At 41.6% G+C, this 15794-nt stretch overlaps 1 protein-coding gene across 1 annotated transcript in view; it reads right to left on the bottom strand.

Moving 5' to 3' along the window:
- Zwilch (zwilch kinetochore protein) overlaps nucleotides 1-15794 on the bottom strand; it is a 200053-nt gene that overhangs the window by 94131 nt on the left and 90128 nt on the right. The gene's annotated exons all lie outside the window — the stretch shown is intronic.

Below are 15794 nucleotides of genomic sequence, written 5' to 3'. Positions count from 1 at the left end.
AATCATTCTGGCCACCACAATCCTGGCTCCACTGCATACACTTAACCATCCACACATATACAGCAATCCCTCACTTATCTGTGAATTCTGCCATAGCCATGTTGGATAATGCATTTTATTAGATAATGCTGTACTACCCCACCAACCCCTCTACAAGGGGCATAACACCTATAAAACCCTATACAGTCATGCTTTGCTACTGTATTTAATAAGGTTATGTCAAGTGAAAACCCACTACAGTACATTGTGATTTACTGTACAGCAAGGCTAATATGAACATGGGTTCAATGGAAAGAGGGGGTCCTATGACCATGTAACCCAAAAGTTATCGTTTCACTTAGTATCACACACTGCACTATTTGTTATGCATTTACACTGATATCTGGCAACAGCAATGGAGCTTCAATGGCCTTTCACGCACAAAATGGAACAAAAGGCAGATGATCATAGCGTCTGTACAAACTGGGCAGACATCTTGGCTCAATGAGCTGACTGGAAGGCACTGGGGAGACCCAATTTCCAAGTTACAAGTTTCAGTATGTTACACACAAAAATGTTACCACTTCATTTAGTACCGCACACTGCGCTATCTGCTATGCACTTGCACTGTTATTTGATGATAACAATGGTGTTTCAATGACCTTTCAAAGCACAAAATGGGACGAAAGGCAGATGATTGTAAACACTGGGTGGCCATCTTGGCTCAATCAGCTGACTAGTAAATTCAGATCATTTCACCACTGTATTCTGAACATGGGTCTAACTTTTTGTTATCATTATAGCAATTTACCACACAGAGAACAGATACATAGCAAGACCTGACTGTACAGGTCTCCTCGTCAATATGTAAAACCTGTCTCAATGCCAATTTCCCAACGACCACATTTATGTATTCCTTATATAACTATTACACAACAACTTATATGTGTTAATGTGATTTTAATAATAAAAAATGCATTTCCTATGTACATATTCTACCACAGGTATCTCATCTGAACTGAATGCTTGTTCTGGTACAAGCATTAAGAATACTGTTATTTATTAAAGGTAAAAGCAAGAGGAGGAATGAAAAAGGTGTTTAGATATCGTTCACTTAGAATGGATGTAAAGAGAAGGCTGTATGAGGGTGTTAAGGTACTGACTGCGTTATATGGGGCTGAAACATGGAATAGGGTGTAGCAGAGAGGTAAAGTTTGAATGTAATGGAGACGAGGTGTCTGAGGAGTATGTGTGGAGTGACGCGTATGGATCGAGTGCGAAATGATGAAGTGTGAAGGAGAACTGGATTGTTCGGGAGATGGCTGATAGAGTTGAGCAGAGGGTGTTGCAATGGTCTGGGCACATGGAGAGAATGGATAATGAGCGATTGGTGAAAAAGATAACTAGATCTGACGTGAGAGGTGCAAGGCTGAGAGGGAGACCAAGAATAGGATGGATGGACAGCGTGAAGAAAGCGCTGGATGTGAGAGGGATGTCTATTGAACAAGGAAGAGTGGCTGTGCGTGACAGAAATAAATGGAGAGAAATTGTGAATGAATAAATGATGACGCAGCCCTGAGGGGATATTCTCCCGCATTTGGTCTGATCAGCTAGTCAGGTCAGATGCAGGTAAGGGGATGGGTCTGTTATGATGTGGCAGGGGTAAACCAGCTCTGCTGTTGGGCCCTGCTGCGGATGTCACTGACTGTACTGCGCAGCTGACCCTTGTGCGGTGTGGTGCGGTGAGGATCTGTCCCTTCTCCCCTTTGGGGCTAAGATGCAAATGAATGTGTTTGAATGGATGATTAAATGGGGAGTGTGTTGTCCTGTCTCGGCTACCTCCCTTTCCGTGGGGGAGGCAGCCTAGGTATATAGATAGATAGATAGAAAAGCAAGATGCATTGCTGGAAATGAGTCGAAACCAGGCAGCTAGCTGCAGCATGTACTGTACTTTAAGTAACACAATGGAGACAGTCTGGCACTGTCTGTGTGCAAAAGTTACACGAACAGTTTATTTTCCACAGGAGCTACAGGCACTAATAAAATTTTTCCATCCATCCATCCATCATCACCAATTAATACAGTCTGATACACAGATGGAAATGAGTAGAACCGCAAGCAGGCAACTAGATATGTAAGTTATGTAACACAGCTGAAGACAGGCTAGCACATAATGTGTGCATACTTATGTACAGCAGAACTGCAAATTTAGCATGAGTAAATCTCGACGGCAATTTAAATACCTACCAGCTCGAATTTTTTTTTTACCCTAAACTCGCGATTCTCAACAGGCTGAGGCTTGAGTTTAGAATCTGAAATGTGTCTTGGGGTGACTAGGTTTCTGTCTGAAAAAAATACACATCTGGCAACATCAAACTAAGGAATTATAGCCAACAATCAAAATTCAAATGTGGATTGCCATAGAATATCATGGTCCTTATTTGTGCTAAACTGGCTATACAGGGTGTAACGCGACGTATGACAAAAACTTACACCAATGATCTATCATGAAATTTTGAGTATATTTTGTTCTATAACATATACTCTCTGCGACCCCAGTTCAGTACCCAGCATTCGGCTTTTAAGTGTTAAAGTTTGGTGGGTAGCGTGCGCCATTGGGTGGGAGCTTCGCAGGGCGACAGGAGACGAGTATTATTAGCTCATACTGTACTGTACATAAAAATACCATTTCCTATCAGTACAAACGAGTTTTAAGAAGAAACTTTACGTAGTCTATTGATTCTTTAACATCGTCATGCATTTCTGCAATTCTTTTGCACCAATCGACTGTAAATTAAGGATTAAATTCAAATTTTAGAGCTTGTGAGGAAGTAGGAGAGAGGAGAGGGGCTGGTGTGTTGTTGCCAGTTATGTAATGTGTGATTTGTAGGATATTGCTAGCAGCATTTTCGTAACACCCACAGCTCATTCAGTGGAAAAACGTTATTGTAATGGGAGAGTCTCACTTTAAGTCAGGAAGACTACTATTTATTACAATTTTTCTGCTGCAAGTAAACGTGGCACCATTGGGTATCTCCACCTGTATTCCTCTCTGCAACACTGGCTTTTACCATCACAGAATCCATAAAAATAAACGATATCTGCATATTCTTGATTGCTGTACGTACGTGGCATGCTGTTTCATGAACCCAGTGAACAGCTGAACGCGGAGAACAGTATTTGAAGTGCGTGCCTCGCCTCCAAATTTTCCCGTTCAAATGACACTGGACGCAGGGCTGCCAAGTCCTGATCATCAGTCTCGTTAGTTTAGTCATGAAAACTTGCTAGAATGTCGCTAGACAGTAAACACTGCAAAACATCGCTAGAAAATACGATTAAATCTCTAGAATATCACCTAAAAATGGCAAAAAATATCCAAACTGTAGCTAGATACCATGTTGTCAGATGTTAAGGAGTGCCGCTAGATAGAAGCGAAAAAATAGGTCTAGCTGCACAGTCGTTACATTGGCAATCCTGTGTCATTTTTCTCACGTCAACATCATATGAAAGCACTGATGCCACGTTTACTTGCAGCAGAAAAATTGTAATGAATAATAATATTACTCCTGACTTAGTGTGATGCTAGTCACTACCTATACCAATTTCTTTCCACTGAATGAGCTCTGGGTGTTATGATAATGCTGCTAGCAATATCCTACAAACCACACATTACATAACTGGCACCAACACAACAGCCCCTCTCCTCCCTCCCTTCTCCCTCACAAGCTCTAAAATTTGAATTTAATCCTTAATTTACAGTCGATTGGTGCAAAAGAATTGCAGAAATGCATGACGATGTTAAAGAATCAATAGACTACGTAAAGTTTCTTCTTAAAACTCGTTTGTACTGATAGGAAATGGTATTTTTATGTACAGTACAGTATGAGCTAATAATACTCGTCTCCCGTCGCCCTGCGAAGCTCCCACCCAATGGCGCACGCTACCCACCAAACTTTAACACTTAAAAGCCGAATGCTGGGTACTGAACTGGGGTCGTAGAGAGTATATGTTATAGAACAAAATATACTCAAAATTGCATGATAGATCATTGGTGTAAGTTTTTGTCATACGTCGCATTACACCCTGTATACAGTAAACCCTAGAGTTACAGTGGCTCTTTCTGCAACAATTCAGATATATGTTATAAATGTTAGGAACTGATTCAAATTACACCCATATGGTGTTCATGTCAAAATTTCACCATGCAAAATCAATTAAGAAAAGAAAACATACAAATATAACGTGAGTTGACTCATTAATGGCGTGAACTGCATCAGCTGTTAATCTGGGTCAAGATGATACCCAGTCCCAATCTAGCCCTGCCAAAACAACACACGAAGAGCAGCGTCATATTTTGCACATTACATTATTTATGGGCGATATAACATTGAAAATAGGTGTAATAAAGACATTAAGTGAACAGCTATGCAGGTACCAGCTACTGTATGTGCATTTTGTGCATTCATTATTTTATGACGAAATGTATTTATGTGCTATCAGGCACAAATGGGGACAAATAGTCCTAACCTAGTAGATAATGACTACTTTCAAGACGGTCTATCTATCTATTGCCAAATGCCTAAATACCGTAAAGGGTGGCCACAGACAAATTGCCTACATGTCACCCTGTCCCCTGCCATTTCAATGCCCTCCCCCCAGCTCACAACCCCCTCTCTCATATACCTCTCCACTCCATCCCTCCATATCATTCTAGGCCTCCCCCTCCCTCTTCCCCCCTCCACCTCACTCACATACACTCCCCTCATTAGCCTATCACTCTCCATCCTCTCCACATGGCCAAAGCACCTCAGTGCATTTCTCCTAATGCTTACTATCACATCCACATCCACACCACAAAGCTCCTTCACTTCCTTATTTGTCAGTCTGTCTCTCCATGTATTTCCATATGCTCCTCTCAAATAAGTCATTGCTATTGCTCTCACTCTTGACTTGTGTCCTTCCAACAAGGTCCAAGCTTCGCTTTCATATGTTAGAGTTAGTATCACAATACTATCATGCAACAACTTTTTTACTTCCATGCTCACTTCCCTACTTCTTATCACTACTTTCAAAGAACTAGCAACCTCTCTTCCTTGTTGTACCCTTTCAAGCACTTCATCCTCCAAACTTCCATCCCTACTCATCACACTACTAAAGTACTTAAATGCACTCACATTTTCCTTTTCCTCATAACCCAATCTCACTGTACATTCAGTGACTTCATTTCTCTCAAAGACTACAGCTTTACTCTTCCTTACTTTCACCTTCAGATTCCTTTTCTTACATACTCTCCACAACTCATTCATCAAGCCTTGTAGTTCCCCTTCGCCTTCACATAACAATACTGTATTATCTGCAAACAAAGGTACAGGAAGTTTCCAAATGATGCCCTCTCTCATTAAGGCCACTCCAACATCCAATGTCTCTACCTTGCACCTCTTTTACAACCTCATCTATAAACAGAATAAACAACCATGGAGACATGACACATCCCTGTTTCAATCCAACATTCAGATAGAAAAATTCACTCAGTTCACTATCCACACACACCGCAGCCTTAGCACCCTCACACATATTCTTCATGGCATTCATTAACTTCCCATTTACTCCAGATATTTTTAAAATTTTCCACTTTCCGTGTCCATCCACTCAGTTATATGGTTTACAAGAAGGTCACATACAACTTCTTTCCCTTCTCTAGAAACATTTCCACTAAAGTCCTAAGGATGAATATCTGATCTACACAACCTCTTCCCTTCCTAAAATCTCCTTGCTCCTCTCCAATCAATTCCTGTTATTTCCTTAACTCTGTCAATAAATATCCTACCATATACTTTGCTTATTACTGTACGAGGACAAATGCCTCTATGACCACCACACACTTCTTTTTCACCTTTTCCTTTGTACAGAAGAATTATTATACCTGACCTCCAATCCTCCGGGACTCTACCTTCCTCCCAGGCCAATCTGCACATCTTCCATACTCATTCTACTACTATCTCTCTCCAATGCTTCATCATTCACCATACACTCCATCAATTCCTTGGGCTTTCCCCATTTTGACTTTCTTCATTGCTTCTACTACTTCCACCCTACTGATCTCTTCCTCCCTTCTCACCACCCTCCTTCTCCCAGCCACTCCCCTGCCACTTGTATTCGCATTACTGTACTTTCATTCTTTACAGTTAACAGTTAACAATAATAATAATAATAATCTGGCCTTTTGTTTCTCAAAAGCGCCAGTTCTTCCTTTGTGAATTCACTAGCGCTCGACACCCATACATTATTTTTACAATTACAAGAATTGTGACTTTCTTGTATATAATACAAGCTACATCATATACAGTACTCGTCAGAAGTATTCAGCGTTGTCCGCCAGGCGCGCAATACTTATGGCCCAAAAAGAATCACCCATTCTGGGGGGTAAGAATTGAGCCACAAGTTTGAGCTCCGAGCATGACGTCACGGTAGCCTGGGGCCTTCCGACGCGCTGGTTGGTTCCCGCCTCAGTCGCCCACGGGCTGCCTGAGAGAGAGGAACTCCGCCGAGTGTCCCTCTCAAATTGCGCCATTTTTTACCGAGTGTCCCGCAGTGTTCTGGCCTTCACAACTTTGTTATGGCACCTACCCGTGAACTATCGAGTGAAATCATATCCCAGATCATTGCTCTAAAGGAGGCAGGCCACCAGACAAAGGAAATTAGTGAATTGGTTGGTGTGGCACGATCGACAGTGCGTGGTTGGTGTGCGCGGTTTCGGGAGGAAAACAGTGGTGCAGTTCCCACAAAGAAACCGCGGTCTGGTAGGCCTAGGAAAACTTCCCCAAGGTCTGTTAATGTTTTAAAACGTGCAGTGGAGTTTAATCCTCGTGTGAGTGCAAGGAAAATTAAGGAGAGCAACCCGGAAGTGTTTGGTGAGGTGTCAGTGAGAACAGTGTCTCGTAGGGTGCATGAGCTTGGTTACACAAGTCACAGGCCTGTGAAAAAGCCTCTTCTCACCAAGAGCCAGAGAATTCGTAGGCTTGCCTTTGCTAATAAATATCTAATCTGGGGTGAGGAGCAATGGTTGTCAGTGTTGTGGTCTGATGAGGCAACGTTTAGTGTTACCTGTAACAGAGGAGCACGTGTGTATCGACGCAAAGGTAGTGACCCACTTGACCCACGGTATGTAGAAAGCACAGTTAAACATCCTGATTCACTCATGGTATGGGGTTGTTTCTCAGGGAAGGGTTTGGGGAAGCTTGTTGTACTTCCCAAGAACATCAGAGTGAATCAGGATGTTTATCTGGAGCTTCTGTGTGATCATTTACCAGACTCCTTCGAGCTAACAGGTGCACGAGTGTTTCAGCAGGACGGTGCACCTGCTCACAAGGCCAAATTGGTCACCAATTGGCTTCGTGACTGCGAGGTATCATTCATGACAGACTGGCCAGGAAATAGCCCAGACCTCAACCCCATTGAAAACCTCTGGTACCTCGTAAAGAAGAGTCTCCAAGGGAAAGACGTGAGCGCTCTGCCTAAGTTGGAAGCCGCCATTCGTGACTCCTGGGACAAAATACCCCTCCAGCACCTCAGGAGCCTCGCCCTTTCACTTCCAAGACGTCTCAGGTCCGTGAAGAAACGTAAAGGCTACCCTACGAAGCACTAAAGGTAAATAAAATGCATTATTTATATGTTTTTTCAATGTTGAAAGGTTTGTTTCTCAGGAGGGACGCAGGGCGCTCTATACTTCTGACGAGCACTGTATACATGAAAGTGGCAATAATTAAACCCTAAAATCATCCGTCATAGTACCTCTCTCCAGGTAATAGCATTTTGAAAAATGAAAGGCTTTCAGCTGTCTCATAAAGGATTCAGCGGTAGACAGTTGTCTTTTGGACAATGGCAATCTGTTATATAATCTAGGGGCTCTATACGCAAAAGAAAGATCAGAGAAAGATGACTGGTGAATGGCTCCTGGCTCATCAAGACGCAAGGAATCATCTTCACTACGTAACACTGTCACACCCGGGTGTGCCAATGGGAGTTTTAACAATTCAGCAAGATACTTCGGTTCACTAAACTTAAGAACCTTGAATGTAATAAGATAGTTTAAATTCAATTCTAGCCTTTACTGGTAACCAATGCAACTCAATCAGAAACGGTGTAGTTAAGGTTCTCGGGGGGAGGCCAAAGATAAGCCGTGCTGCCCTGTTCAACACAGACTGAACTTTTGTTAGTACATTATTTGGAAGGCCAACCCACAGTGAATTACAATAATCAACACGAGACAAGACCACTGCATGGACCAATGTTAAGAGGCACCGTCTATTCAGGAATTTTCTCACAGAGTACAGATTTCTGATATGCAAGTTACACCCTCTTACAACCTGATTAATATGTTCTTTGTAATTTAACTTAGAATTAAAATAAACACCCAGATTTCAAACAGAACTGACTGGATGAAGCTGTGACATGCCAATGTTCAAAGCCAGGGCACTGTCAGTGTCATCACCCCTTCTGTTTACTCTGATGATGATGATGATCTCAGTTTTACCATCATTCAGCTTAAGTTTTCTCTTAGCCATCCAAATCTTAATATCAGACATTAGAGATTCAAACTTTGTCTTAATATCGTTGATATTTGACATCTTAACATAGAGCTGGGTGTCACCAGCATCAAAATGATAGGACACATCAAGAGCATCAAGTAGAGATGATAAACCACTTGTGTTGACAGTAAACTGAATTGGACCCAAATATTATTCTATCCATCGACTCATTTTTTCTCCCATCTCGACAATCAATCTACAATTTTCATCTTTCATTCCCATACTAACTTCTTTATCACCCTGTTTAACTCACTTTACCTCCTTCCAGAACATTTTCTTACACTGCTTCCACCTCATACTCAAATTCCTTCCAAATTCCTCATCCACTCTCTTCTTACTCTCTCATACTAATCTTTTCACCTATCTCTTCCTCTCTACATATAACTATCTCTTCCATCTCTGAACTTCCTCCATGCCTTCGCTACCCATCCACCCACTAAATGCTTTCTTCTTTTGCACCAAAGCTTGCCTCACTTCTTCATTCCACCATGCTGTTCCTTGCACCCCCTTTTGTCTTCACTTCACCCCACACACCACGACATGCTGCAGCTACACAGATTTCTTCTACGAAAATCTTGCACACATCTTCCACCTCCCCTATCTATTCCAAATCATATTTAAGCAATTGCTCCTCCACTTCTCTTATATTCTGCCTTTTTTCCATCCACTTACAACCTTTCTACCCTCCCTGTATGAACTACTTCCTCCTCTCCTTCTCTACTTCTAGTCCACTGCATTTGAACCTTGACTTTCAAGAGGGTATGAATTAAAAATTAATTGAATTACCTGGTCCATATTTCATTGAAAATAATTATGCCTGGTGACAATAGCCAAAATAAAAGAAGATAATGCATGAAAACAAAAAATTATGCGCAGAGATACAAACACACGCATCAGTGATCGGACAATGATGAAAGCAGCAGCTGGGGGATGACGAATGATTCTTTGTGCTGTTACTGATCACTCCTACCACCAACTCACTTTTCTCGATATGAAGTCCATTTAAATTTGGAAACCTTAAATCTGATGAGTTTTTTACTGTACAGTACCAAATGGTGTCTAAATTTGAGATTCTACTATAAATATTTAATATATAGCAGGAGCTCCAGGCATGCACACAGCACAAATGCAAGCAATATAAACCCCCACAAAAAGCTCTGGTACAGTAACAAAGGCCACACGCTCCATGATGAACTCTTAACATGAACCCACACCAGATGGCTTACTCCCTGTGTCTGAGGTGGAATTAGCTGTGACCTTTGTTTTGGTGGGGATCGTTGGTGCCACAGGGGTGTTGCGGGGAGAACGGATGGTTTGAAAAATTTGGTTTCCAAGTGGACTGTCAGTCAGTGCAACAAAAAATGTACCTTGTTTTAATACAGCCAGATTTTTTCCTTTGTCACATAATGACATATGTTGGAAAATGCAGCATTGGATAAATGGGGGATTACTATATTCTTTATTAAAAAATGTTCTCTAATATCTTTGTATCCGCAACATACTTCATCATTAGAGATACACAGAAAATATGGACGTTGGAAAACCATGCAGTAAAGGATGCCTTCTATAACTGCGCAGTGGCAGTATCGTAACCAATGAGGTCTTGCCTAAGTGACGTATTTGCTGCTGCTGTAAAGCTCGAATTGGGAAAAGTTGCAATACCATCTCAGCACTTCTGCGGCACTTTGGTTTGGGTTACCTTTCCTAGAAGGGTAGTCAAGTCGTACCCCACCTGCTCGTGGTGACCTCGCAGACACCCTGTTTTTTTGTTTTTTTTCCATTTCTGTTTTTTGTGCTTTTTTTCTTCCGGTTTTTCTTTTTTTTTCTCCTAAATTAGGGTGACACAAACGGGGGCGGCGCTACCCGGGTTTTTCCCGGGTAGTATTGTATATACGTTTTGCTGTTGTTGTCATTTTGTTTTGTTTTTTGTTCTCCCTTATCATGAGTAAACAACACCAGTGCCCTCGCTGCAGTAGGTCTGTAGCAAAAAGTGCACAAGCACTGAAGTGCTCCTACTGCAAAGAGTGGATTCATATAGCTTGTGAAAATTTGGATGCAGGCGACTATCCATTCATGAAAAGGAGCCACCAACTGGGCTTTCGCTGGCTGTGTAGCCAGTGTGTTGCACCAGCAGATGAGGTCTTGGCTGGTGGAGGAAGTAGTACCAAGAAGGAGTATGAAGATAAAGTTATTGGGCCAATCTTTCAAGCAATCAGAGACGTATCAAATAGACTGGAGGCACTAGAGACCAAGGTCTCATCACCTGTGGCGGTCACACAAGATCAGGCCAAGTCATTTGCGGATGCTGTTCGCGGGTCTCTCGTGGGGGGAGGGAAGGATCTGCCTGGGAGCGTGAGATCAGTGCTCATGGCCAGAAAAAAGCCATTCATAGTCAGCATGTACTGATTGTGAAACCAGAGAGTGGCGCTAGTGCCCTGACAAATCAGATGGGACCAGAAGACATCAGAGGCGTACTTAACTCGGTACCGGTTGACAGCTGCCTTAAGACCAAGGCTGGTGGGCTGGTAATGAAGTTTCCATCAGCTGAGGCCAAGGGTGAAGCAACTGGGGTGCTGACGGATCATTTTGGCTCTGAGGGCACTTTTTGCATATCAGAGCCAAAGAAAATGTTGCCTAAAATGACTGTGACAGGCCTTTCCTCTTCCTTGGATGACTCTGACATCATCCCAAATATTCTGAGAAAAAACAACAAAATTAAGATGCTCGTTGATCGAGGTTGTACCCTCAACCTTCTCTTCACAAGGACAAGGAATGACACCAAAACTGCTGTCTTGAAGATGTTGCCAGAGGTGAGATCCTCCACTGTAGAACAGGGCAATTACATCTATGTGGATCTTACAAGATGCCGCGCTTTCGATAGATTCTGGGTTACACAGTGTCATCACTGTCAAGGCTTTGGTCATACATTTGAGAGATGTTCAAGGAAAAGTGATGAACCTAAATGTGTCTTTTGTGCTGGAGCCCATAAATCTAAGGACTGTAGTAACAGAAATTCTCCCAAATGCATCAACTGCTCCTCTTTAAGACATCAAGATGCTAATTCAAAGTCACAGGTGGTTGCCCATTTTGCTTCAAGTAGAGAATGTCCAATTATGATTTCTCATAGGAATAGATTGATTGAAAACACCAATTTTGACCATTCAAAAAACTGACTACGTCCCTCTTGAACCAGTTAAGGATGGGTCTTTTAAATATTCGTTCCATCCGTAATAAGATAGACTATATCAATGAAACCCTAAATCAGCATGAGCTCGACATATTGTGCCTGACTGAAACCTGGTTGTATGAGTCTGATATCGATATTATTCGTAATGCTTTGCCTAAGACACATTCTATTATTAGTATTCCCAGGCCTGCTACTGACTATCCAGGAGGAGGCGTAGCACTCATCTACTCGGCAGCACTTGCAAACGTTTCTCTCATTGACTCAGACCTGACCCCATCATCATTTGAATTTATGGAAGTATTAATAAATTTCCATCAGAATAACATTAGAATTGCAATTGTCTATCGACCAGGTCATCCGGGCAGAGATCGAGGTTTTATGGAGGAGTTTGGGCAGTTTCTTGAAGGGTTTTCTCTTAAACCTGGAGGACTTCTTGTTTGTGGTGATTTCAATTATTGGGTTGACAGTCCAGAGTCAAAACCATTTTCTTCAGAATTCCTTGAGTTGATCACCCAGAACAATTTTTTCAATCATGTGAGTAATCCAACTCATGTCTCAGGACATGTCCTTGACTTGATCTTGTCCCCTGTTGGTTGCAGGTGCGTATCAGATGTGGAGGTTGACTCATTTGACCCCCTCATCTCTGATCAAGCTCTGATCACTCTTAGTTTTGATGTCCTGAAATCCCCTTCATATAAAACGGTCATCATGTTTAGAAATTACAACAATGTTGACCGCCAGTTGATGTGTTTTGAAATTGATCAACGTTTAAACTCCATCAATTCTTCAAGTCTTTCTTCTGGTGGATTGGTTGATATTTACAGCAATGAGCTCAGGTCAATTTTTGACCATTATTGTCCTGAGGTAGTAAAAACAATCACTGCACGTGATAATTCTCCGTGGTATAGTCCATCCATTAATTCTTTGCGTAGACAATGTAGAAGGGTAGAACATGAGTGGCGCTTGCAGCGGACCGAAGTAACTCGTTTGCGTTATGTTTTTGCGAGAAGAGCAGTTGTTCACACTGTAAAAGCCCAAAAGGCTAGGTATTATCAAAATAAAGTTGATTCATGTGGTGGTGATAAAAAAAAACTGTCTGCAGTTGTGAACAATTTGGTTGGTCGGAGGAATGTAACTGTTAAACTAACTTCTTTATCTGATGCCAAATTGGCTTCTGATTTTGCTTCATTTTTTAAAAGTAAGATATCTCGCATAAGAAGTGATTTAGACAACAGTTCTCCTAGTGAAGAGTACTCAGTTGACTTCCAGCCACGGTGCACAGGGGATCGTTTGCTTTCAACATTTCATCCACTGGATGTAAACAAAGTCAAATGTTACATCAGACAACTTAATAAAACATTTTGCTCACTCGATCCATGTAACATGTCACAACTGCCTGATGTGTATGAGCATGCTGCAGACTTTATCTGCAACATAATAAATAGATGCTTCTTAGAAAGTAATTTTGTGCATTCTGAGAAACGTGCTTTGCTTAGGCCCCTAATTAAGAAACCTGGCCTTGATGTCAAGAGCAGGACAAATTATCATCCTGTCTCTAACCTGTCTTTTTTATCCAAGATTATTGAGCGGGCCATACTCGATCAACTCTTACCACTACTGGAACACAACAGAGTTGTTCCTGTTGTTCAATCAGCATACAGAAAATACCATTCAACTGAAACTGCACTAACAAGGATTCAGAGTGACTTGGTGGCAAACACTTGTAGTGGGATGTCCTCTCTCCTAGTTCTTTGGATCTGTCTGAAGCTTTTGATACAGTAGATCATAAACTATTGTTGGATGATCTGTATTTTTATGGCGTTCATGATAGTGCCCTTTTGCTCCTTAAGACGTATCTGTCGGACAGATCTCAGAGAGTGGTTGTTGATTACGCTAGCTCTGATTCTGCTCCTCTTCTATTTGGAGTCCCTCAAGGATCAGTTTTGGGTCCAATTCTGTTTACTACCTACACAAGTAGTTTATCGTCTCTACTTGATGCTCATGATGTGTCCTATCATTTTTATGCTGATGACACCCGGCTCTATGTTAAGATGTCAGATATCAACGATACTAAGACAAAATTTGAATCTCTAATGTCTGATATTAAGATTTGGATGGCTAAGAGGAAACTTAAGCTGAATGATGGTAAAACTGAGATCATCATCATCAGAGGAAACAGAAGGGGTGATGACACTGACAGTGCCCTGGCTTTGAACATTGGCGTGTCACAGCTGCATCCAATCAGCTCTGTTCGAAATCTGGGTGTTTATATTAATTCTAAGTTAAATTACAAAGAACATATTAATCAGGTTGTAAGAGGGTGTAACTTGCATATCAGAAATCTGTACTCTGTGAGAAGATTCCTGAATAGACGGTGCCTCTTAACATTGGTCCATGCAGTGGTCTTGTCTCGTGTTGATTATTGTAATTCACTGTGGGTTGGTCTTCCAAATAATATACTAACAAAAGTTCAGTCTGTGTTGAACAGGGCGGCACAGCTTATCTTTGGTCTCCCCCCGAGAACCTCAACTACCCCGTTTCTGATTGAGTTGCATTGGTTACCAGTAAAGGCTAGAATTGAATTTAAACTGTGTCTTATTACATTCAAGGTTCTTAAGCCTGTTGAACCAAAGTATCTTGCTGAATTGTTACAACTCCCATCGACACGACCGGGTGTGATGTTACGCAGTGAAGATGATTCCTTGCGTCTTGATGAGCCAGGAGCCATTCACCAGTCATCTTTCTCTGATCATTCTTTTGCATATAGAGCCCTTAGATTATATAACAGATTGCCATTGTTCATAAGACAACTCTGTACTGTTGAATCCTTTAAGAGACAGCTGAAAGCCTTTCTTTTTTCAAAATGCTATGACCTGGAGAGAGGTACTATGACGGATGATTACAGGGTTTAATTATTGCCACTTTCATGTATATATGATGTAGCTTGTATTATATACAAGAAATGTCACAATTCTTGTAATTGTAAAAATAATGTATGTGTGTCGAGCGCTAGTGAATTCCCAAAAGGAAGAACTGGCGCTTTTGAGAAACAAAAGGCCAGATTATTATTATTATTATTATTATTATTATTATTAGAGTGCTGGCTGATCAGGGAGCTGTTGACAAAAGTGTTAATGAACAGTACAGACTCTAAAGAACAATCTCCTGAGAGTTGCTGAATCAGTGTGTGGATGGACAAGAGGCATCTCATGACAAAGTAACTTGGTGGTAGGATGAGGCTGCAGAAGCTGACGTTAACGAAAAAAAGGAGGCTTTTCTGGGAATAGAAAAAGTGTGATAAAAAAGAGGAATACTTTGCTGCCAAGTGCTGGGCTAGAAATGAGGTTCACAGGACAAAGTCTGAGTCTCAGAGACTTTCATTGGATAACCTAAATACTGTGGAAAGGAAGAACATGATATTCAATATGGCAAATCAGATGAAGAGGGAAAACATGGATATTATAGGTGAGCAGTGTATGAACAATGATGAAGGAAAGATAGTGGTGAACAGTGGGGATATTAAAAATGCCTGGAGAAAGCATTATAACTGGTTGTTGAACGAAGAGTTTGACTGAACAGAGAAGGTTTGGAGCTAACATCTCCAATGTTTGGCCCTTGGCCTTTGACTGATGCTGCTACTATGAGCAAGGGAATAGGTGGGATGCAGGTGGGGAGGGTGGTAGGCATGTCTGGGCTGACTGCTCAAATACCGAAGGCCTCAGGAGATATGGGAGTGAGGTTAGTTACTCACATGATAAATACATTTATAAATGAATCTGTTGTCCCAGATTACTGGCTGAGTGATATGATTGTAAAAATGTACATGGGTAAGGGTGGTGCCCTGGAATGAGGAACTTATAGAGGCATAAGGCTTATGAACCAGATAATGAAGACTAAAGAAAGGATCCTAAAAGTTAGGAGAAGAGAAAGAGTGAACACTGATGAGATGCAGTTTGAGTTTATGCCAAGCATAGGGACCACTGATGCCATATTCACTGTTTGACAGCATCAGGAAAAATATATGGAAAAGAAATGGGATC

Source organism: Coenobita brevimanus, chromosome 110 (genome assembly GCF_032717465.1).
Source record: "Coenobita brevimanus isolate Jiangsu-jjx chromosome 110, ASM3271746v2, whole genome shotgun sequence".
In the NCBI taxonomy this organism is placed as follows: domain Eukaryota; kingdom Metazoa; phylum Arthropoda; class Malacostraca; order Decapoda; family Coenobitidae; genus Coenobita; species Coenobita brevimanus.
Note: the sequence above shows the minus strand (reverse complement) of the source record. Positions and strands in the feature narration are given on the sequence as shown.